This window comes from Natator depressus, chromosome 17 (genome assembly GCF_965152275.1).
Source record: "Natator depressus isolate rNatDep1 chromosome 17, rNatDep2.hap1, whole genome shotgun sequence".
NCBI lineage: Eukaryota > Metazoa > Chordata > Testudines > Cheloniidae > Natator > Natator depressus.
The window spans coordinates 23,800,356-23,822,887 of NC_134250.1; the positions used below are offsets into that span (position 1 = coordinate 23,800,356).

General features: G+C 54.1%; 1 protein-coding gene across 6 annotated transcripts in view; it reads left to right on the forward strand.

The window, feature by feature from the left end:
• The first annotated feature begins 211 nt into the window (after window positions 1-211).
• LOC142000261 (claudin-4-like) overlaps window positions 212-22,532 on the forward strand; it is a 38,088-nt gene continuing 15,767 nt past the window's right edge. For 2 of the 6 annotated variants that reach the window (XR_012642203.1, XM_074974397.1), the window contains exons 1-2: window positions 212-271; window positions 7,395-7,478. The gene's annotated coding sequence lies outside the window, so the exon portion shown is untranslated. Of the gene's footprint in view, window positions 272-3,796; window positions 3,915-4,819; window positions 4,950-7,394; window positions 7,479-18,146; window positions 18,260-22,532 lie in introns of those variants that run through there. The other 4 variants (XR_012642202.1, XM_074974395.1, XR_012642204.1 and 1 more) reach the window with 3 other exon arrangements.

Here is a 22,532-nt window from a genome sequence, read left to right on the forward strand (position 1 = left end):
TTCCCCAGAGCCCCACCACCAAAACTACACAATGCCCCTGTCATAAATATAAAGGGAAGGGTAAACACCTTTAAAATCCCTCCTGGCCAGAGGAAAAACCCTTTCACCTGTAAAGGGTTAAGAAGCTAGGATAACCTCGCTGGCACCTGACCAAAACGACCAATGAGGAGACAAGATACTTTCAAAGCTAGAGGGGGGGAGAAACAAAGGCTCTCTCTGTCTGTGTGATGCTTTTGCCGGGGACAGAACAGGAATGGAGTCTTAGAACTTAGTAAGTAATCTAGCTAGAGATGCGTTAGATTCTGTTTTCTTTAAATGGCTGAGAAAATAAGCTGTACTGAATGGAATGTATATTCCTGTTTTTGTGTCTTTTTGTAACTTAAGGTTTTGCCTAGAGGGATTCTCTATGTTTTGAATCTAATTACCCTGTAAGGTATTTACCATCCTGATTTTACAGAGGTGATTCTTTTATTTTTTCTTCTATTAAAATTCTTCTTCTAAGAATCTGAATGCTTTTTCATTGTTCTTAAGATCCAAGGGTTTGGGTCTGTGTTCACCTATGCAAATTGGTGAGGATTTTTATCAAGCCTTCCCTAGGAAAGGGGGTGTAGGGTATGGGGAGGATTTGGGGGGGAATGACGTTTCCAAGAGGGCTCTTTCCCAGTTATTTATCTGTTAGACGTTTGGTGGTGGCAGTGATAAGTCCAAGGGAAAAGGTAAAATAGTTTGTACCTTGGGGAAGTTTTAACCTAAGCTGGTAAAAATAAGCTTAAGAGGTTTTTTTGCAGGTCCCCACATCTGTACCCTAGAGTTCAGAGTGGGGAAGGAACCTTGACACCCACACAGATCCCCAGTGCCCTGACACACACAGATCTCCCCCACTGCCCAGCGCCCTCCACACCCTCACAGCCCAGCATCCCCCACAGACCTCTCAGATACTCACTCCATCACGCCCTGCCCCCTTCCCTGGCCGCAGTCATCAGCCCTGCTGGGAAGTCTCTGGCTCCTAGGGTCAGAGTGGCAAGGGGGGGTCTCCAGACTCTCCACATGCTGCGCCTGCCACAAGTGCGAGCTCCGTGGCTTCCATTGTAGGGAAAAGCACCAATGGAAGCTGCCGGAGCCACGGACCAGGCTTGCAGGCGGGAGCAGCCCGCAGAGTCCCCTGCCCCCCCCCCCCCGACCCTAAGAGCCAGAGGGATCTGCCGGGGGTGGGGGATCCCAGCGGTGCCTACCTGGGGCGGCTCCCAGGAACTATCTGGCAGGTCCCTCTGGCTCCTAGGATCAGGGGTGGCTGAGGGGTCTCCACATGTTGCACCCGCCACAAGCACGAGCTCCGTGGCTCCCATTGACCATGAAAAACACCAATGGGAGCTGCTGGAGCCACAGAGCAGGGCTTTTGCAGGCGCCAGCAGAGCGCAGAGAGCCCCCTGTCCTCCCGCCCCTGACCCCACCTAACCGGATTGAACCTGACCCGACCCTAAGAGCCAGAGGGACCTGCTGCGGGGCAAGGTGGGGAGTCCTGGGGAGTGCTGGGGCTGCTTACCTGGGGAGGCTCCCAGGAAGCATCTGGCAGATCCCTCTGGCTCCTAGGATTGGGGTGGGGGCTGGGGTGGGGGAGCAGGGGGCTCTCTGTATGCTGCTGGCACCTGCAAGCCCCACCCCCGCAACTCTGATTGGGCAGGATGGAGCCGGTGCAGCACACGGCAGCGAAGACCCTCTCGCAGCCTCTGCCTAGCTAGGGGCCACACTGCAGGCTCCTGCCGGCGGCCGCTTCCCTGTTTGGAGGCAGGAGCTGCCCCACAGCTCCCACCCCCAGGTATGTGCGGTCCCAGACTGCAAACCAAAATATCAGGACAAAGGGCGTTCTGACCAATGTACGGTCGGGATGCGGGAAAATAACTTAAAATCGGGACTGTCCCGATATTATCAGGACGTCTGGTCACCCTAGAAATGACTGTCTAGGAAGGAGTACCACAAAAAGGGATCTGGGGGTCATAGTGAATCACAAGCTAAATATGAGTCAACAGTGTAACACTGTTGCAAAAAAAAGCAAACATCATTCTGGGATGTATTAGCAGGAGTATTGTAAGCAAGACACAAAAAGTAATTCGTCCGCTCTACTCTGCGCTGATTAGGCCTCAGCTGGAGTATTGTGTCCAGTTCTGGGCACCACATTTCAGGAAAGATGTGGACAAATTGGAGAAAGTCCAGAGAAGAGCAACAAAAATGATTAAAGGTCTGGAAAACATGATTTATGAGGGAAGATTGAAAAAATTGGGTTTGTTTGTCTGGAGAAGAGAAGACTGAGAGGAGACATGATAACAGTTTTCAAGTACATAAAAGGTTGTTACAAGAAGGAAGGAGAAAAATTGTTCTCTTTAACCTCTGAAGACAGGACAGGAAGGTTAAATTGCAGCAACGGAGGTTTAGGTTGGACATTAGGAAAAACTTCCTAACTGTCAGGGTGGTTAAGCACTGAAATAAATTGCGACGAGAGGTTGTGGAATCTCCATCATTGGAGGTTTTTAAGAACAGGTTAGACAAACACCTGTCAAGGATGGTCTAGAAATAATATTTAGTCCTGCCATGAGTTCAGGGGACTGGACTAGATGACTTCTCGAGGTCCCTTCCAGTCCTATGATTCTATGTATTGTAACTGCAGAGTCATTTATCTGTCAATATAGTTATTAAAATGAGAAGAAGAAAAGCGAATGATTTTATGGTTTCACAGTAGTGAGGGTAAGTGGAGTCCTGCATGCGCAGCCAGGGCGTGATGTATTTTGTGGGCATTAAAGATTGTCTTTTCAACCTGCAATTCTTAAATGCACACACTGGCAGAGGACTACAGGGGAGCTAAGGAGTCAAAAGACAGACTAAAAAGCATGATTTGGGGGCCCCGAGTCATGTTTTTTGTGTCTTGAGGCTGACAGCCATGTGCCCATGTACCCCAGAGGGGCTACAGGGGAAAGGTGGCTCAGGCCACCTGGACGAAATTTTTTCTGACATAGAATCCCAGACAGGTAGAGCTGGAAGGGATCCTGAGACATGCCTGGCAGCTATTTGCCTCTTAAAAACCTCCAGTGGGTAGGATTCCAGGACCCAGCTTGGAAGTCTGCTCCAGAGCTTGACTGGGGGGAGGGGGGTGTAGTGGGAGATTGCGGGGAGCAGGGGTTAGTGTTGCCAATTTTGATTGGATGTATTCCTGGGGGTTCATCACATGACATAATCTTCAATTAAAGATTAATCTTTAATTCCTGTCAACTCCAGGACAATCCTGGTGGGGTGGCAACCTTAGCACGTAGATACTGGGAGCCCGGCGCTGGGGGATGCAGGGAGCGGGGGAATGGCTGGAGCCTGGCCGAACTCTCCGGGGCCTTGCGGGGAGGCTTGAGGCTGCCTGGCCCAGCCGAGAGCCCGGAGGGACTTCCCCGCAGCGCCACAGAAACTGCCGGGAAGGAAGCGGCTGCTCTCGGGTGCGGGTGACTCACCAGCCCTGGGAGTCCCGCTGTCGGGACCTATGTCCCCGTGAGTCAGGACCACGCACGGGAGCGAGTATCGGCTCCGCAACCGAGAGCCCGGCCCACGTCACACACACGCCCCCCCCCGCCCTGCCCCCCCGGCCACCCCCCTGCTGCTCCCCCCAGTCCCCGCGCGGCACCCCGGCGCCGCGGCCCCCCACCGCCCGGCCAGTTCCCGCATCGCCGGTCAGCCCCGCTCACACCGGGCCGGGGCCGGTCGGGGTCGATCTGGTCCCGGGTCCCGCTGGCGCCCCTGCCCGCTCCTCCCCGCCTCTCCTGGGCGCCCAATCCCGGCCGCGGAGGCCGCTCCCCTGCCACCGCACCTGCAGCCGGGAGCCCCTAAGCCCGCAGCCGCCGCACGGAGCGCTCGGCCGCTAGCCGCGGACCCAGGTCCCGGTGAGTGACCCGAGCGCGACCTGCCCCCGGGGGCCACCAGCCCCAGCGCCTGCCCTGGGGCTCCCGGACTGGCTGGCTGGGGTGCCCGTCTGGGACCTCGGTGCCCCATGGGGGCTAGGGAGGGGCTGGCTGTCCTTTCTGGGACTTTGGTGCCCCATGGGGGGCTAGGGAGGGGCTGGCTGTCCCGACTGGGGACCTCAGTGCCCCATGGGGGGCTAGGGAGGGGCTGGCTGTCCTTTCTGGGACTTTGGTGCCCCATGGGGGGCTAGGGAGGGGCTGGCTGTCCCGACTGGGACCTCGGTGCCCCATGGGGGGCTAGGGAGGGGCTGGCTGTCCTTTCTGGGACTTTGGTGCCCCATGGGGGGCTAGGTAGCGGCTGGCTGTCCCGACTGGGACCTCGGTACCCCATGGGGGGCTAGGGAGGGGCTGGCTCTCCTGTCTCGGACTCCCCCTCACATTGCTGTTGCAGTCCCCTGTCCCCAAACTCCTGAATTGCTCTTTGCCACATTTGTTGGCTCTGTCCTGTTTGGGGTTGTGTTGCTTAGCTGCACGGCTGGCCCCGTCACCGGCAGGCCTGGGCGAGCGGGGAGACAGCTTGTTTTCTGGCTGTTGTTACCTGCAGTTGACCAATAGTATTTATCTGGCGCTATCCCATGGAGCCCCTCTGCCCAGGGCCCTGTGATGGGCAGTGGGAAGCTGTGTCAAACCCACCCATGGGAAGGACAGAGAAGCCTAAAAGTCACTGGGCAAGATGTTCAAAATGGGTGTCTACATGCAGACATCTTTGTCTCTGCATCGCCCCCCGATACACTTGGTCAGACCCAGCTTCGCTCCAAGACTGTCCCTTGACGTGAGTGGGAATTGCACCAGTTCCTTGAACTCACTTTAATTTCCTCTGTCTCTAGGATTTTATACTGTGCACATTGTCATGGGACCTGAGTGCCTGGGACTGAGGATAGGGATCAACCCCACAGGGGAGGTGGAAAGGCAAATTCATGCATGTCTGGAAAGCACCCAGAGATCCTGGGATGGAAGGTGTTGACATTAATTCATTAGTATAATTGTTATATGGGGAAAGAGGGACATCAAGTCAGTCAGGGCCTGAAGGGAAAGGAGGAGAATGAGATAATGGAGGCAGAGAGCTCGATTCACAAAGGGGTTTAGGCACGTAACTGCCACTTTGGGCACCGAAGTCCAAAATTCAGATCTTCAAACAGCTGCCACCTGATCTGCAGGTGTCTAGGACTCCCCAGTACAGCCCCTTACACCTCTGCCAGAGGCTGTCTGCTCGGCATCTAGATCCTCAAACCAGGCATCCCCCTGCTTATCATGCCTGCCAGGCCTGATCCCGCAGGCATGCCCAGGGGCTGCCTGCCAGGCCCCATGTGAAACAGCCAAGGAGGAGATGGTTGTGCCCCCATAGACCCAAGAGGCCTGTGGTTAGAGCATTCACACAGGACATGGGATAACCCAGTGCAAGTAAACTCAGGGCTCCCCACCCCAAGCCCTGAGCTACAGAATCATGTCCACTCTCTCTTTTTGGTCCAGTGAATATGTAAGTATTTTAAACACAGTGAAACAGCTCCAGCCAGACCGATTAAGAGGTTGCTGTGCCTGGCGGTTCAGGCACTCCCTGGGGAGACAGGCGAGCTGCTCCCAATCAGGCTGTGTGGGGATTTGAACTTGAGTCTCCTGTATTCTGGGTAAATGCTGTGACACGGGACGAGGGGAAGGGGGAATGCTGCCTCCTTAGTTTTTCCTGAAAAAAGGCTGACCTGGTTCAGGCGCTAGACTCACAGCTGCCTAACTCCCCGCGAGGGATGGAGTGCTGGCTCACTTAGGCAGCTCCTCACTCAGCTTTTGTGAATCCCTTTCTTAGTGGCTCACTTTCCTGTGCAGTGTATAGCAAGCCTGGGTGCCTACCTCGGGTCTTTGAATTCCAGTGGGTGCAGGGTGCCTAGACATTAAGTGCTGCAATGCGGAGCAGAGTCTCCTTGTGAATCTAGCCCAGAATCTCCAAGGAGCCCTTTGGGAGCTGCCACCACGAATGTGGCTGAGAGGGAAGGCCTACCTTCCTGACTCCCCATGTGCCATGGGGAGGGGTAGGCTGGGCCTGGCTTCACGTTAGCGGAAGGTTATGCAACAACAGCACCCTGGGATGGGCTGGATGCAGTGGTTAGAGGAAGGTCAGAACAGTCAGATTATAGTCACCTCCTGGGGTGGGGTCTGTTCCCCTGCCCCCTCCCAGTCCCCCAGAGGGCAAAGCACTGGGATAAACAGCCTGGGAAGAATCTGCTCCTGACTTCACATGGTCCCAGGCAACAGGGGTTCAGGAGCCACGAATCACAATGTTTGCGAGCAGCGGGGCCGTGCCACATGACTCCCATCCCACGGGAGCTGCACCATGGCAAGGCTTGAGAAGGGCTATGCTCCTGTCACTGAGGTGTAAAGGGGAGGGAAGTAGGTCTGGGGATCGGAGCCTCTTCCCCCCCGAGCTGCTAGAGTGGTTTCCCCCTAACTATGGGCCCCTCAGTCTGACATCGAGCCCAGGCAAAATAATGGCTTGACTGATACAGGACTTGGTTCACAGAGAATTAAAGGAGGGTAATATAGTTCATGTCTATCAGCACAGGCTTATGGAAAATAGGTCGCCTCAGACTAATCTGATATCTTCTCTTGATGAGATTACAAGTTTGGTTGATAAAGGGAATAGTGTTGATGTAATAGACTGAGACTTCTGTACGGCATTTGACACGGTACAGCATGCCATTTTGAGTATTAAATTAGAAGAATATAAAATTAACATGACACACATTAAATAGATTAAAAGCTGCCTAACTGTTGGTTGAAAAAAGTAATTGTAAATGGGGAATCACCATTGAGCAGGTGTGTTTCTAGTAGGGTTCCACAGGGAACCTTGGTCTTGTGCTATTTAAGATTTTCATCAATGACCTGGAAGAGAACAGAAAGTCATCATTGCTAAAGTTTGCAGATGACCCAACTGGGGGAGTGGTCAATAATGAAGAGGTCAGTGATACAGAGAGATCTGGATCTGTTGGTAAACTGGATGCAAGCAAACAATATGTGTTTTAATACAGCCCAGTGTAAAGTTATCCATGGAGGAACAAAGAATGCAGATCATACCTACAGGATGGGGGCTGTATCGTGGGAGCAGCGATTCTGAAAAGCATGTGGGGGTCGTGGTGACAATCTGCTGAACATGAGCTCTCAGTGTGATGCTGTGGCCAAAAGGGCTAAGGCAGGGGAATCTTGATTAGGAGTCGAGAGGTTATTTTACTTCTGTATCTGGCAGTGGTGCTACTGCTGTTGGATCTTGTGTCCAGTGCTGGTGCCCACAATGCAGGAAGAATGTTGATACATTGGAAAGGGTCCAGGGAAGAGCCACGAGAATTATTAAAGGATTGGAAAACGTGCCTCTGGGCAGGGGCTGTAAACACTTCCTGTCTGATTGTGTTTCAGGAGCTCGGCTGCTAGATCCTCTCCCATCCAGAACACAGACGCTCTGTTGTTGGGTATTTCATGAGGGCCCTTCTTCAACAGCAGGTAATCAGCTCTTAGCATGAATGGCAGCTCCTGTCTTGGCTGGGAGAGCAGGAGGGGTAGGATACAAAGAACAACAGACTCCCTGTCTGCCATCTTGCACTAGGGTGTGTGTATGTGAGTCGGGGCCCCTCCCCGGAGCCCTGCAACTTGTGCTGTGCAGCACTAGGAGGCCAACGCCTGCTTCCCCAGAGGGCCCCTCGAGCTGCCTCTGCAGGGGAAGAAGAAAAGGAGTACTTGTGGCACCTTAGAGACTAACCAATTTATTTGAGCATAAGCTTTCGTGAGCTACAGCTCACTTCATCGGATACATTCAGTGGAAAATGAATGATGAAATCCGATGAAGTGAGCTGTAGCTCACAAAAGCTTATGCTCAAATAAATTGGTTAGTCTCTAAGGTGCCACAAGTCCTCCTTTTCTTTTTGCAAATACAGACTAACACGGCTGTTATTCTGAAACCTGTAGGGGAAGGTTTGCTGTACTGAGAGGGATGTTGGGAAGGAAACTTTCCCTGCTGCTCAGAACTCGCCTGGGGACCCTGCACAAGGGCCACGCTGCAAAGCAAGGGAGGCCTCTGACTGCTAGATGCAGGACAGTACCGGGGGGTGGGGAGGATGTTCCCGTTGCACTAGAATGCTCCAGGCCAGGGGCCCGCGCCAACCACAATGGTCCGTGCTAGAGAGCCGATACGGCTGGAGCACACATGCCAGTGGCCCTCTTCGCTACTGAGAGACAGAGACTGCGGGCATATGTAATGCACATTAGTAAGATGGTTTAACTAACCAGTGCCCTCTACTAGGTTTCTCACTGTTCTTTGGATCTGTGTTCCTTAGCTAAAGTACAAGCTGGAGAATTTATATAAATCTTTGAGGCTTATTTGCTTTCAAAGTTGTGTTGGCTAATAAGAAATTACAGAAAGCAGAATACAGATGGTTGGCTGATAATGTTTATGATGTGAAAATGGAATTTAACATGAGAAGTTACAATTATCAAGAGATGATAAATTAGTTAAATGCATTTAAGGTCTTATCACAACCTTGTTACAAAGGTAACGTTGATCCTAGTTCTGTACTAGTCTAGTGCAAGTGATTGTGGTTCCAGCACAGAATTATGGATTCTTAATTACAGCTCCTTATTTACTTCTCATCAAGATTATATCCCAGTGGAATTATGGAACTGCTCTTGTCAGTTCCACCAAACAATTCTACAGCAGGATTTCGAATTTTAGACAAATTACTTAGTTACCAAAGAATGTCAGTTTTCAGTTCAGAATGACCTTGCCCATGACTCAGAGCCATACTTTGCCACTTATACATGCACAAGACTATCATACGCTAAGCCCAAACTGTAATATGCACGGAATAATGTTGAAGCCATTCTAGTTTCTCAGGAATTTCACCAGCGCTGTGGGTTCCTATGCCACTTTAACCAAAGGTTCAAATAGTGGTCAGATAATTTTTATTTATTTTTTTTGTAATTTTTCTTGTTTGTTTCTTTATAAAAAGATGAATTACTCACAGCAATAGTGGGAAAATCTTTAGTTTACAAGCCAATTCAAAGTGTCTTCCTCTTTTTGTCTAATTCTCTTGAAAGCTGTGCAATTTCTAGGTTGACCTCTTTAAAACACTCAGGATTTGACAAAGTAAATTTTGCTGTAATGAAGCCCAGCTTTCAATAACATCATTATTAGGCTGAGCTAGAGTGATGAGTTTCTCTTGTCCTAGCACTCTCAACTGACTTAATGAATCAGCATGACTTGTAAATAACTAAGACTAAACTTGTTAGTGAAATACAAGTACACATACATTTGAGTCATTCAGAGGGTTTTAATAAAGGTAAAGACTTTCTGAGAAGCATTTAGCCTAACATGACCAAGTCATCACATGAACAAAAGTTGTTCGGCTACTTATCAGTTGGAACTGGTATGAATGTGGGTTCTCCAGCTTAGCTTCACTGTTTCAGTGACTGGTTCTTGAGTTAGATTAGAGTTCATTCAGGTGAGTCACTCAAGGCGTTATTCTTTTCCTGAATTTTGCAGTGGTCTCCCCCGATAGGACTTTAAAAAACAGAGGGACCACATTCAGAAAGGAACTTATGGCATTGCCACATCGAATCCTTAGGCGTCCCGCTGCCTAGTGGAATTCTGAGCCCTGATTTAAGCGAATGGCTCCATTGTACAGTGCATGGGGGGAGCCAGGGATTTAAGACGGGTTCTCAGAAGCCAGCATGCGGAGTGGTGGGCTGCCTAAGAAAGCCGATAGGAAATGCCGAGGACTGGGGCAGGGCTTAGCTCTCAGATTCATAAAGGTACTTAGGTACCTAGCTCCCATTGATCCCAGCCTGTCAGGCCAGAGGCCTGTTTTTTATTAGGGTTCCCGGGCTGGCAGTCCCCACTTTGCCTGATTTTGAGCAAGGACATGAATTCAGCTCTCCCAGGTGAGTGCCCGAACTGCCAGGCTCTTGGCTAGTCTGGCATGTGTCTCTCTTAATCTGACCTGTTGAAGCCGTTCCATTTCGTATAACTATTAAAATATTCATTGGGTCAGAGTGAGTGTGTGAGTGACTCTGTTGCCCAGTGGTTAGCGCACTCACTTGGCATGTGAGAGAGTCAGGTTCAAGTCTCTGCTTTAAATCAGGAAGAGGAAGGATTTAAACGGGGTGTGCCCTAAATTGTTGGGCTACTGGCTGTCCTGGGTGTGGGTGCGCATATGTGAGCCTGAAGAATGCCCAGCTTGCCTGCCCCTGACTGTTTTGTGCAGGACCTGATCCTGTAGGCATGGTCTGAGAACACCTACCGGATCAGGTCCTGCTGTGGAGACGGGTGGGGAATGTCTCATCTGAGTGGCCAGTTGATGTGTCACATGAGCAAGGGCTCAAAGCAGCTTGTTAGCTGTGGGGTGGCATCAGGATTTAGGCATCTTTGCCCATGCTTACCAGCAGAAAGTGAGGTGCTTGTGGGGTTAGGCCAGGGGTCTCAAACTCAAATGACCACGAGGGCTACATGAGGACTAGTACATTGGCCTGAGGGCCACACCACTGACCACCCCCCACCCACCGCCCCGGCCCCGCCCCCACTCCACCCCTTCTGTGAGGCCCCGCCCCTGCCCCGCCTCTTCCCACCCCTTCCCCCATTCCAACCCCTTCCCTGAAAGTGGTTTCATTCATGCTTCTGGGGAAAGTTTGAAATGTCAAACTAGAAGCTGAGTTTTGTCCCCCTCCTCATTCTCCTTTATGGCTTCTTGCAACTTTGTCTCTGGATAATTCCTGTTTCTTTGTGCAAAATATCTTGTGCCATATCAGTTTGTATAGTACATGTTGGGCCATCCGCTGAATTCCCACTGGCTCATCTCCAGTCAGTAACCTGCTTCTGCAAGTTACCTTCTGTGGGCCCCTCTGTGGTGAGCTCCTTTGGCCTACTCTTCATTACTCCAACCTTCTTCCGCAAGTTACCTTCCGTGGGCCCCTTTGTGGTGAAGTTCTTTGGCCAGCTCTGTGCAACTCCATGTTCTGTTCCATTAGCACTCTTTGCTGTCTGCAGACACGTCCATTTTGAAGTCAGCCTTTCGGGAAAGTCTCATCACACTCCTGGATGGCTCTATCCTGCAGCAATGTCAAATCATTTGACTCATTTGCTTGGTCATCACCAACAGGAGAGAGCAATTAGTGAAATAGCACAAAACAGTTGTATGCCTCTCTGTACCAGTCCTGGATTATTCCCTGAAACTCGGTAATAAGGTTAGTAGGAGCACCATATGCAACGGGCTCTCGGTGCAGCTGCCAGTCATACAGCTGGTCAGGACTTTTGGTCTGGCACCATTTTGGTTGGTGCACTGTGGGCTTCAGCATGACACAAGGCTGCGTCAGCTCTTTTAATGCAAAATCAATACCTTATGAGATGTAGTTTTGTTAAAAATGAGTTCTCTTTCTTGTAGATGGCTGGTGTGTGTGCCAGGGTCTGCGCAGGGTTTATGGGGTGTGCTGACAAGTAACCCCCAAATAAAGCAGCTCAGCATGGATCACAGCTTCTTTGCTTGACCCTCCTGCTCCTGGGCCTCTTCCCCAGCCTTGCAGCCCATCTGCTGAGGTGGGGGGAGCCTGCTTCCTGTAGCTCCCCTCCTCACTCTAAGCCCTTCAGGGCCTAGATCCACACAGGTATTGTAGTGCCTGGTGTCCTGCCACCTAGCAGCCTTCACAGCTGGGAGTTAGGTACCAGGCCTGGATTCCCAAAGGGATGGGGGTGTTGTAACACTCAGCAATTTGGCATTTAGAAGATCACAGGAACAAACCACTGTTACCCGCAAAGCCTGGGTTAGGCACCTAGGCTCCCTCTACAAGGCACGAGGAGCAAGAGGCACCTCAGAATGCGAGTCACCAAAGCCATCACACTGGGTGGGGAGCTGCCAGCGTTAGCCAATGAGAGATGGCGACAAGATGGATGTTTCCTAAGCCCTGCCCCTCCCGCAGAGTTTGGTACCTATCTCTACTTGTGATCCGCAGCGAGGAACCCCTCTGCTGGAGCCTGGTAGCGTAGGTGTCTAAGGGTACGTCTAGGCCAGGGGTCGGCAACCTTTCAGAAGTGGTGTGCCGCGTCTTCATTTGTTCACTTTCATTGAAGGTTTCACGTGCCAGTCATACATTTGAACGTTTTTAGAAGGTCTCTCTCTATAAGTCTATATATTCTATAACTAAACTATTGTCGTATGTAAAGTAAACAAGGATTTCAAAATGTTTAAGAAGCTTCATTTAAAATTAAATTAAAAAGCTTATCTTATGCCACCGGCCCGCTCAGCCCGCTGCCAGCCTGGGCTTCCGTTCACCTAGGCCGGCAGCAGGCTGAGCGGGGCCTGCGGCCGGGACCCCGGCTGGCAAGGGGCAGGCAGCCAGAATCCCAGACCGGCAGCGGGCTGAGCAGGACTGGCGGCCGGGACCCCAGACCGGCAGCGGGCTGAGCAGGACCGGCGGCCGGGACCCCAGACCGGCAGCGGGCTGAGCAGGACCGGCGGCCGGGACCCCAGACCGGCAGCGGGCTGAGCAGGACCGGCGGCCGGGACCCCAGACCGGCAGCGGGCTGAGCGGCTCAGCCTGCTGCCACTCAGCCCGCTGCTGGTCTGAGGTTCAGTCCGCCAGCTCCTGCCAGCCAGGGTCCCGGCTGCTGGCCCCGCTCAGCCCACTGCCGGTCTGGGATCCCGGCCCTGCCCACACAGAGTGGGTACCTACCTTCTCCCAGGTTCTAGCCCATTCTCTTCCTCTCTCTCTGCACTGGGCTGGGCGTGAAGGAGCAGGCTGGGGGTTGGGGTGCAGGGTCTGGCCAGGAGCTAGAATGAGGGAGGGGGCTCAGGGTTGGGGCAAGAGGTTTGGGTGTGGAGTGCTTACCTGGGCAGCTCCCATTCGGTGCGAGGGGTGCAGGTGGGAATGTTGGAAGGTGCAGGAGCTCCTGTTTGGTGCTCAGGGTGGGGGTGGGAATGTGGGGGGTGCAAGAGTCAGGACATGGGATGTGAGGGGGCTGGGTAGTGTGGGGGGTGCAGGAGTCAGGGCATGGGGCGTGGGGGGGGCTGGGTATGTGTGGGGGGTAGTGGAGTCAGGGCTGGGGTTGTGGGGGGGTGCAGGGGTCAGGGCAGGAGGCTGGGATGTGTGGGGAGGTGCAGGGGTCAGGGCAGAGGGCTGGGGTGTGCGGGGGGATGTAAGGTGCAGGGATCAGGGTAGAGGGCTGGGTGTGTGTGTGGGGGTGCAGGGATCAGGGCAGAGGGCTGGGGGGTGCAGGGGTCAGGGCAGAGGGCTGGGTGTGTGTGGGGGGGTGCAGGGCTCAGGGCAGGGGGCTGGGGTGTGCGGGGGGATGTAAGGTGCAGGGATCAGGGCAGAGGGCTGGGGTGTGTGGGGGGGTGCAGGGATCAGGGCAGAGGGCTGGGTGTGTGTGGGGGGGTGCAGGGGTCAGGGCAGGGGGCTGGGGTGTGCGGGGGGATGTAAGGTGCAGGGGTCAGGGCAGGGGGCTGGGGTGTGCGGGGGGATGTAAGGTGCAGGGATCAGGGTAGAGGGCTGGGTGTGTGTGGCGGGTGCAGGGATCAGGGCAGAGGGCTGGGTGTGTGTGGGGGGTGCAGGGGTCAGGGCAGGGGGCTGGGGTGTGCGGGGGGATGTAAGGTGCAGGGGTCAGGGCAGGGGGCTGGGGTGTGCGGGGGGATGTAAGGTGCAGGGGTCAGGGCAGGGGGCTGGGGTGTGCGGGGGGATGTAAGGTGCAGGGCTAAGGGCAGGGGGCTGGGGTGTGCAGGGGGATGTAAGGTGCAGGGATCAGGGCAGAGGGCTGGGGTGTGGGCGGGATGTAAGGTGCAGGGATCAGGGCAGAGGGCTGGGGTGTGTGGCGGGTGCAGGGATCAGGGCAGAGGGCTGGGGTGTGTGAGGGGGTGCAGGGGTCAGGGCAGAGGGCTGGGGTGTGCAGGGGGATGTAAGGTGCAGGGATCAGGGCAGAGGGCTGGGGTGTGGGCGGGATGTAAGGTGCAGGGATCAGGGCAGAGGGCTGGGGTGTGGGCGGGATGTAAGGTGCAGGGATCAGGGCAGGGGGCTGGGGTGTGCAGGGGGATGTAAGGTGCAGGGATCAGGGCAGAGGGCTGGGTGTGTGTGTGGGGGGTGCAGCGATCAGGGCAGAGGGCTGGCTGTGTGTGGTGGGGTGCAAGGGGTCAGGGCAGAGGGCTGGGTGTGTGTGGTGGGGTGCAGGGCTAAGGGCAGGGGGCTGGGGTGTGCGGGGGGATGTAAGGTGCAGGGATCAGGGCAGAGGGCTGGGGTGTGTGAGGGGGTGCAGGGGTCAGGGCAGAGGGCTGGGGTGTGCAGGGGGATGTAAGGTGCAGGGATCAGGGCAGAGGGCTGGGGTGTGGGCGGGATGTAAGGTGCAGGGATCAGGGCAGAGGGCTGGGGTGTGGGCGGGATGTAAGGTGCAGGGATCAGGGCAGAGGGCTGGGGTGTGTGGCGGGTGCAGGGATCAGGGCAGAGGGCTGGGGTGTGTGGCGGGATGTAAGGGTCAGGGCAGAGGGCTGGGAGGGTGGGCAGGGGTCACGGCAGGGGGCTGGAGGGGATATGCCCTGATTCCACCCCCCTTCCCCAAGGCCCCGTCCCCACCTCGTCTCCGCCTCCTCCCCGGAGCAGCGAGTGCCCGGTGCTCCGCTTCTCCCTCTCCCGCACAAGGGCCATCAGCTGATCGGGGGCAGGGAGGGAGAGGGGGAGGGGCAGGCACCTAGCAGGGCGGGGGAAGAGGCGGGGGAGGGGGAAGAGGGGGAGGGGCAGGCACCCAGCAGGGCGGGGGAAGAGGCGGGGGAGGGGGGAGAGGGGGAGGGGCAGGCACCCAGCAGGGCGGGGGAAGAGGCGGGGGAGAGGGGGAGGGACAGGCACCCAGCAGGGCGGGGGAAGAGGCGGGGCAGGGGTGAGAGGGGCAGGCACCCAGCAGGGTGGGGGAAGAGGCGGGGGAGGGGGGAGAGGAGGAGGGGCAGGCACCCAGCAGGGCGGGGGAAGAGGCGGGGGAGGAGGGAGAGGGGGAGGGGCAGGCACCCAGCAGGGCGGGGCAAGAGGCAGGGGAGGGGGGAGAGGGGGAGGGGCAGGCACCCAGCAGGGCGGGGAAGAGGCGGGGAAGGGGGGAGAGGGGGAGGGGCAGGCACCCAGCAGGGCGGGGGAAGAGGCGGGGGAGGGGGGAGAGGGGGAGGGGCAGGCACCCAGCAGGGCCGGGGAAGAGGTGGGGGAGGGGGGAGAGGGGGAGGGGCAGGCACCCAGCAGGGCGGGGGAAGAGGCGGGGGAGAGGGGGAGGGGCAGGCACCCAGTGGGGCGGGGGAAGAGGCGGGGCAGGGGGGAGCTTGCCTGCCCTGCAGCAGCAGCTGGCAGGACCAAGCTTCTTCACCCTGCCCCCGCGGGGGGGGACGGAGAAGAGCGGGCCGGGGCGGGCAGGATGTTTAATGGCTCGCTGCTGCCTGCCGGGGGCCCGGCCTGGGTTCGGCAGCGGGCTGAGGGGGCCGGTGGCTGGGAGCCGGCAGGCAGCAGCATGCCATTAAACATCGGCTCGCGTGCCGTCTTTGGCTCGCGTGCCATAGGTTGCCGACCTGTCGGCTAGGCTGTAAAAAAACACTCGCAGCACCTAGTCTCAAAGGCCAGGTCAGCTGATTTGGGGTCATGGGGCTTGGGTGCAGGGCTAAAAATTGCAGTGGAGACATTCGGACTCAGGCTGGAGCCCGGGCTCTGAGACCCTCCCCCCACACAGGGCTTCGGAACCTGGTCTCCAGCCAGAGCCCGCACCACTCTACTGCTATTTTATAGCGGAGCCCAAGCCCTGCGGGCCCGAGTCCGCTGTGGTCGTACCGTGGGGCTTTTATTGCAGTGACGACGTTCCCTCAGTCATTCCTTGCCAGAATGAGTTAGGTGCCTGCCTCGCTCCACAAGAAAGAGCTGGAGGAAGAGCCACCTGCCTGGTAACTTTTCACCCAGTGGCTAGAGCACTCAGCTGGGATGTGGGAGACCCTGGTTCAAGTCCTGCTCTGCCAGAGGAGAGAAAGGATTTGAACTGCACTCCCAGGAGCGGGCGCTAACCACAGGGCTATGGGCTAGTCTGCTGGTGAAGCTGCTCCAGTTTGGATAAATAATTGAAGAGTCATTGGAGCAGGGGGACTAGACCTGGGCCTTCCACCTCCCAAGGAGGCTCCGTGGCCACCAGGCTATAGGCTCAGTCTCCCTCTGGCCCTATGACTGTCCGTATTTATGCAAAGTGGAACAGCTTCCACAGAAAAGATTGAGGGACCCTTCCCCCGCCCCCATCATAACATCCCATAGGTCAGTGATTACAGCACTCTTTTGGGAGGTGGGAGACCCCTGTTCAAATCCTTTCTCCCCCCTGGCAGAGGGGGAATTCAACCTGAGTCTCCCACATCCCAGGCGAGGGCTCTAACCAATGGGCTAAAAGTTATAAGTTGGGCATGGCCTAGAGTCTGCAGGACTCCTCCATTCAGAGTCTGCATGGGACCTGATTTGGCAGGCATGTCTGTGGGATGGGCTCCATGGATGCGATGTGTGGAGGAGTGCCCCTCTTCTCCTGCTCTGTGGATCATGCTGGGTCTTGGGCAGGAGAGAGGCATCCAAACAGTGAACATGTCCAGAGGCAGACACATAGGCACTTAGGGAGCTCATAGCCTAGCGGGTGAGGCAGGAGCTTTGTGGATCCCAGCGGAGCCTAAGTCCGTGATTTGGCATTTGTGGATCTAGATCCTGGGGGTTTCAGGTTCCTAAAGGGTTAGGCAGCTGCTTAACCAGGGTTTTGAGGATCTAAAAATTGGGTTTAGGCACCTAAAGTGGCAGTTGGGCACCTAATTCCCCTTGTGGGTCCAGCTGTGGGTGCCTAGCTCCGGGCTGCAAATTCCACTGGGTGGCAGGGCACCAGAACACCTTCATTCCTAGCCTATAGATATAATAGTGTATGCCAGGGGTGCTGGTGCAAGGGGGGGCTGCCGCACCCCCTGTCGTGAAGTCGTAATAACAAACACCAAATACATGGTTTCCATGGGTTCCGTCATCAGCATCCCCACAATAAAAATTGTTCCAGCATCCCTGGTGTATCCAATATATAGTTTGATCTACTGAAGCTCTAGTACAAGTGGGTTGGTCCTGCTTTGAGCAGAGGGTTGGACTAGATGACCTCCTGAGGTCTCTTCCAACCCTGATCTTCTATGAGTCTATGATTCTTTCAGCATAAAGCATCTAAAATAGAAGAGGAGGTAAAACAGGAAGTTACTTCACAATCTTGCAAGAGTTTGTGGTTCAGCCTGGCTAGTTTGCTGTTATTTATCCTGCATCCCCAGTGTGGCACAGAAACAGCACTTGCTGGTTGACAGGTTCAAAGGCTTCGAAGGACCCTGGCCTGTGTGGCTGTCTAGAGCATCATTGTTTTTAGCAAGCGCCATCATTTTTTCATCACTATGCCCCAAAATCCTCACTCAGTTTCTAAAGTACGGTGAAGATGGCATCTGGCTCCAGTCCAGATCCATCCTATTTTTGCTATTAGGGAGGCGCTGTGCTGGAAGGCTTGTGGGGAAGGAGGGACATACTCGCACATGTGGTGGTTGTGTCCCAGAATTAGAAGGTTTTGGGAGGAAATTATTAAAGAGATTCAACTTATGACAATATGCTTCCTAAAGATCCCCTGAACTGCTGACTTAATGCTCCAGCAAAGGAGCTACATTTTGAACAGAACAACAAATTAATTCTTTTTTATTGTTAGCTGCAAGATTTTGTAATGCACGTTATTGGAAAAATATCACTTCTCCTCCTATGGAATTGGGGTAAAGTAACATATGGACAGTCCTTGTAACGGAAAAGCTTTCACACCCAGCATGTAAACAAGAGAAGCACTGAAAAGAAGAAAGGTATTTAGAAATGTGGACACCCTTTTTAGTGTACTCGGAGGAAGAGGACTCTGCAGCCAGAAAGCCAGAATTTTTAGCCAGGTTCTTTAAACGTTAACCTGATTCTGACTAAGGAATAATCATGGACAATGGAGTATGTGAACGTTTGTTGTAATTTTGCCTTTTTAAAAAGAAAATCATGACGCAGTCCCCCAAAATCCTGAGATTAAAAATGTGTTTTTGGCCTGTCTTCTGACGTTTGCAATACCCTGCTTTGGCAGCATATGCAGTGTTGGCCGCTCTTCCACAGGTACCGCGGGGAAGATGCTTTTCGTCCCTGCTGTATGAGCTCATGCTAGAGGACCAGCTGAGATCGGGGCCCCATTGTGCCAGGCACTGTAGAAACACACAGAGACCGCCCCTGCCCCAAAGAGCGAACAGTCTAGGGGGACACAGACACTGCAGCTCTTCGCATTGCAGCACCGAATGCTTGGGCACCCTGCTGCCTGCTGGTATTCACCATGCTGAGCTGGGCACCCAGGCTCCCACCCAGTGCATGGGGAGCCTAAGAACGGGAGGCACAAAACCCACAAGCCGTGTTGCCTAAGCTAGCCAGTAGGCATGCTGAGTCCCTCCAGGGGATTTAGATGCGTAGATCCAGGCCACAGGGACTGGAAACGGTATTGATTTGGGTTCGGTTCAGTGTCAGGTTCAGTTGCAGTCAGTGTGTTTGGATTCAGTTGTGGGTCAAGACACACACCCACACCCATACACCCCAGTTCAGCTACTGGCGCAAATCAAATTTTAATCTTAGTGGAAGTAAATTCAAAAAAAGAGACTTGAAGCTTAAAATGGAAACTATTTTGATTTTTGAACATTTATTGATTGTTTAACTTTAGCTTTCCATGAGTTTTCCTAGTGTTTTTGTGTCATAAAATAAACAGAACTATTTTTTACGAGCAACTTGTTTGAGCGAACATCTTCTAGCATTTGCTGTATCACACTGGTCCTCGGGGGAGGGGAGAGAATACATTTGAGTTTGGGGCCTCCAGTGGGGCAGCTGGTGGGAGGAGCTGCCCAGGGGCTGGTGGAGGAGGCCTGCTTGGGGAGCCATTACGGTTCCCTTGGGCTTGAAGAGTTATTGTTACTTCTGAGACCAGGGAGCGTCCCACCTCTTCTCTCCCCAGAGGGGAATCTCAGAGACCATGGGGCCCTGGCTGCCTCACGTGGTGCAGCTTCCCCTCCCTGTCTGCTCGCGCGTTCTCATTCTCCTCCTCAGACTGTGGCCGCTCTTTCTGACAGCGACCACATGCCAATGTGGTATTTTGTTGGCGGGGCCATGGCCCCGTCACTTTTAAAAGTGCCCTCCCACTTTTTACTGTCCATAAGAGGGAGCGATGGGGGAGAGGAGGCAGAGAGGAGTGAGCAGGGGGTAGGGTCTTGGGGGGGAGGGGTGGCATGAGGCCAGGACCTTGGGGGAAGGGGACGACAGTTTGGGCACTAGTGGAGGAGTTTCCGCCCCTCCTGTTTTGTTGTCTTGTTTTATAATGAAAGAGGTCACGTTTTTTAAAAATATTGAGCTAAAAAATGTGTACCCCACACCCCTCCTGGGTGTGGTGCTCTGGCCTCTCTAGTGGCACCGAGAGAGAGATTAATTAGCCGGCCACAGCCTTAGGTAAGGGCCAGGTGGCTTTTAGCTCACAGGGTAGTTGCTCATGCAGTGAGCTCCAGAGGCCCCACGTTCGATCCTGGGGTCTGTCGGTGTTACAAATGCAAACCTTTTATTTTAACGGGGAACCCCCATTTTTTCAGTTCAGTTCTGGTTCAGGGCCAGTAGGTAGGACAAAGCTGGGGTTCAGGGTCAGTACGGGTTTGACTCTCTGACAGAGAGGTGTTTGGAGAGTAGCAGTTAAGCACCTGAGTCCCCCTTGAGACTCCCACCCCTAGTGTAAAATAGTGAGTTTGTGATCTAGGGGCAGGAACTAGGATTCACCAAACTCACCTCATGTGGAGGCCACCAAACATCCATTACATGGGAACAGCGTTTAACATCGCTGAGCAGGGCAGGATTCAGACAGGCTCCGTAGCTCATTAGCAATGTCCTGAGGCCATCAGTCCCCCATGAGCACCTATCTTCATGAATGAGACTGTTTTCAGGAAAGGTAAGTTCTGACCTTTTTGAGCTCACACAGGCCCAATCTCCCCTTTCCGGTCAAACAGGTAAAATCTCCCACACACTGCTGTCATTCTCAAACACTGTCTACAACAAAGTGCCCCACCCCTATTCTTAAAGGACGGCTCCCATTAACCACAATACAAACACGAACAATGCAACAGCAAAGCATGTATTAAGGCAACATCCAAATTCACTTCTAAGTACAGAAATGTTACACTAATCCAACAATTTCTTCAGGTTTCTTTGTGCATATTTTTTCACCACTATATGGGATATCCACAGGGTTTGACTGTCTAACTTTCAGTTCTACAACCCAAGTTCCACCTCACTTACAGGAGCACCTGATGGACCAGAGAAGCATGCTGTTAGCAAATATGTGAGCCAGTGGGTGCCCACAGTGGTCTCCTGGCTACAGCGAGTGTAGCCGCCTGCATGGAACTTGTCTGCATGCACATGGCTAGAGTGCTAGTTGCAGCAGCTCTGTAAATAGCTCTCTTAAGAAAGAGCTAGGTTAGTTTTACAAGCATGGCGCCCGCCCATGTTACTACCAAGCAGGCAGTACATGGCACAGACAACAGTCAGTTGCAGCGTTGCCTTTGTCTGGGTCATCTGGCTGACTGACCCCCTAACTGTCTGCATGTACAAGCAGGAGCCTTATTGCTTGAGCTGAAGAACCAGCAGTCTTAGCATGGAAGCAGTTGCATTCATAAACCTCTTTGTGTGTGGGGGGGCGGAGGATGAGAAAACCTGGATTTGTGCTGGAAATGGCCCAACTTGATTATCATGCACATTGTGAGGAGAGTGATCACTTTAGATAAGCTATTACCAGCAGGAGAGTGGGGTGGGAGGAGGTATTGTTTCATGGTCTCTGTGTATATAATGTCTTCTGCAGTTTCCACAGTATGCATCCGATGAAGTGAGCTGTAGCTCACGAAAGCTCATGCTCAAATAAATTGGTTAGTCTCTAAGGTGCCACAAGTACTCCTTTTCTATTTGCGAATACAGACTAACACGGCTGTTACTCTGAAACCTGTCATAAACCTCTTTATGTTATCTAGTCACTAGGGGTTGGCAGAGAGCCAGACTGGGTTAATGTGGGTTACAGAAACTCCTGTATTGACTTATACAGACCTTCTGAGTCGCAAAATGAATGTGCCCTGGTCTGTTGTGTTTGAGGCCTGGGTTCTGTCCCGAGCTGTGCCTGAAGTGACCTTCTCTAGGGCACCGTATCTGTTAAACAGGTAAGTGACAGTTGCCCCCAAGGCAGCAGTACAGTGCAGAATAGCGGTTGTGAAGTGTCCAGCAATATTAATAGCCATCAGTAGATGACCAGGTATTAGAACTCATGATCTCTGGGCTTACACCATTGTGAATTTTCTGCTAGGCTACCAAAGAGGGTGAAATGCTCTTGCTCTGCTTATAAGAATTCCCCTCAATAGTCTGTGCCTGCTGCCCCTGCACCTGAGTCCCTAGCATAGGCGATGAGTTATACAGGCCCGTGGTGCCCATGCTCCACCAATCTTTAGGAACGTGGGCCCGGCTCCACCAATGTTTGGGCTTACCGCGCTTTGGGTGGCCCCGTGCTTCAGGGGGATGCGGGGTCCAGGGCGGCCGGGAGGGCTAGTGGGGGGCCTGGTGCCGGCAGCAGCAAGAGATCTGGCCCCAGCCCACCCCTGCTCCACCCCTTCCCCCAAGCCTCCACCCCGCTTCTTTCTGGCTTCTGTCCCCTCCCCCAAGCGACGCCAGGAGCTGGTGGGGCGGAGCAGAGCAGGATGGGCTGGGTCTGGGTGGCAGGCCCCCCGCTAACCTCCCAGTACGCCCTGGACCCTGCGTCCCCCTGAAGCATGGGGCCCCCCCAAAGCGTGGGGCCCGGGGCGATTGGCCCGGTCCATCCTATGGACAGGACAGCTCTGCTTGAACCTGTTCTGGGCACCACCAAAAATTATACAAACCTGGCGCCCATGGTCCCTAGATGCATGTCAGTCATCTGTATCCCAGGTGGTGATGTAAGGGGAGCATCAGGAGGACTGTGGTTGTGAAAGGATCACAGTGGAGGTGACAATAACCAAGGTGATTAAGCTGTTGGGCTTTTGTTTGGTTGTCTAGACGAGTCTCTGGTCTCTATGTTGGCACACTGCCCTAGCCTTGGGCCTTGAGGAGAAGCTGGAGCACACAGCTTGTTCCTTGGGATCTCCTCCCACACTCCAGGAGTCCGAGGCTTCCTCACAAGGTTACTCTGCTGTTTTCCTGCAGCATCTGTGATCCCCATTGCTCACTAGGCTGAATCCAGGGAGCTGGGGGCACTGGGACCTGTTCTGCCATTCCAAGACAGTCCCTCCCAGATGGTGAGATGCAGACCAGGGGGATGGGAGAGGTTCTCCTCAGTGGGTAGGCTCTGATTTCTGGATCAGATACTTGTCATGAGTGGCCACTGGCTGTGTGCCTGGGATGGTGTTGCGCTGTTCTCTGGAAAGAAGCAGGAGTTCAGGACCCTGTTCCTGGGGTTCGCCCAGGAACTGC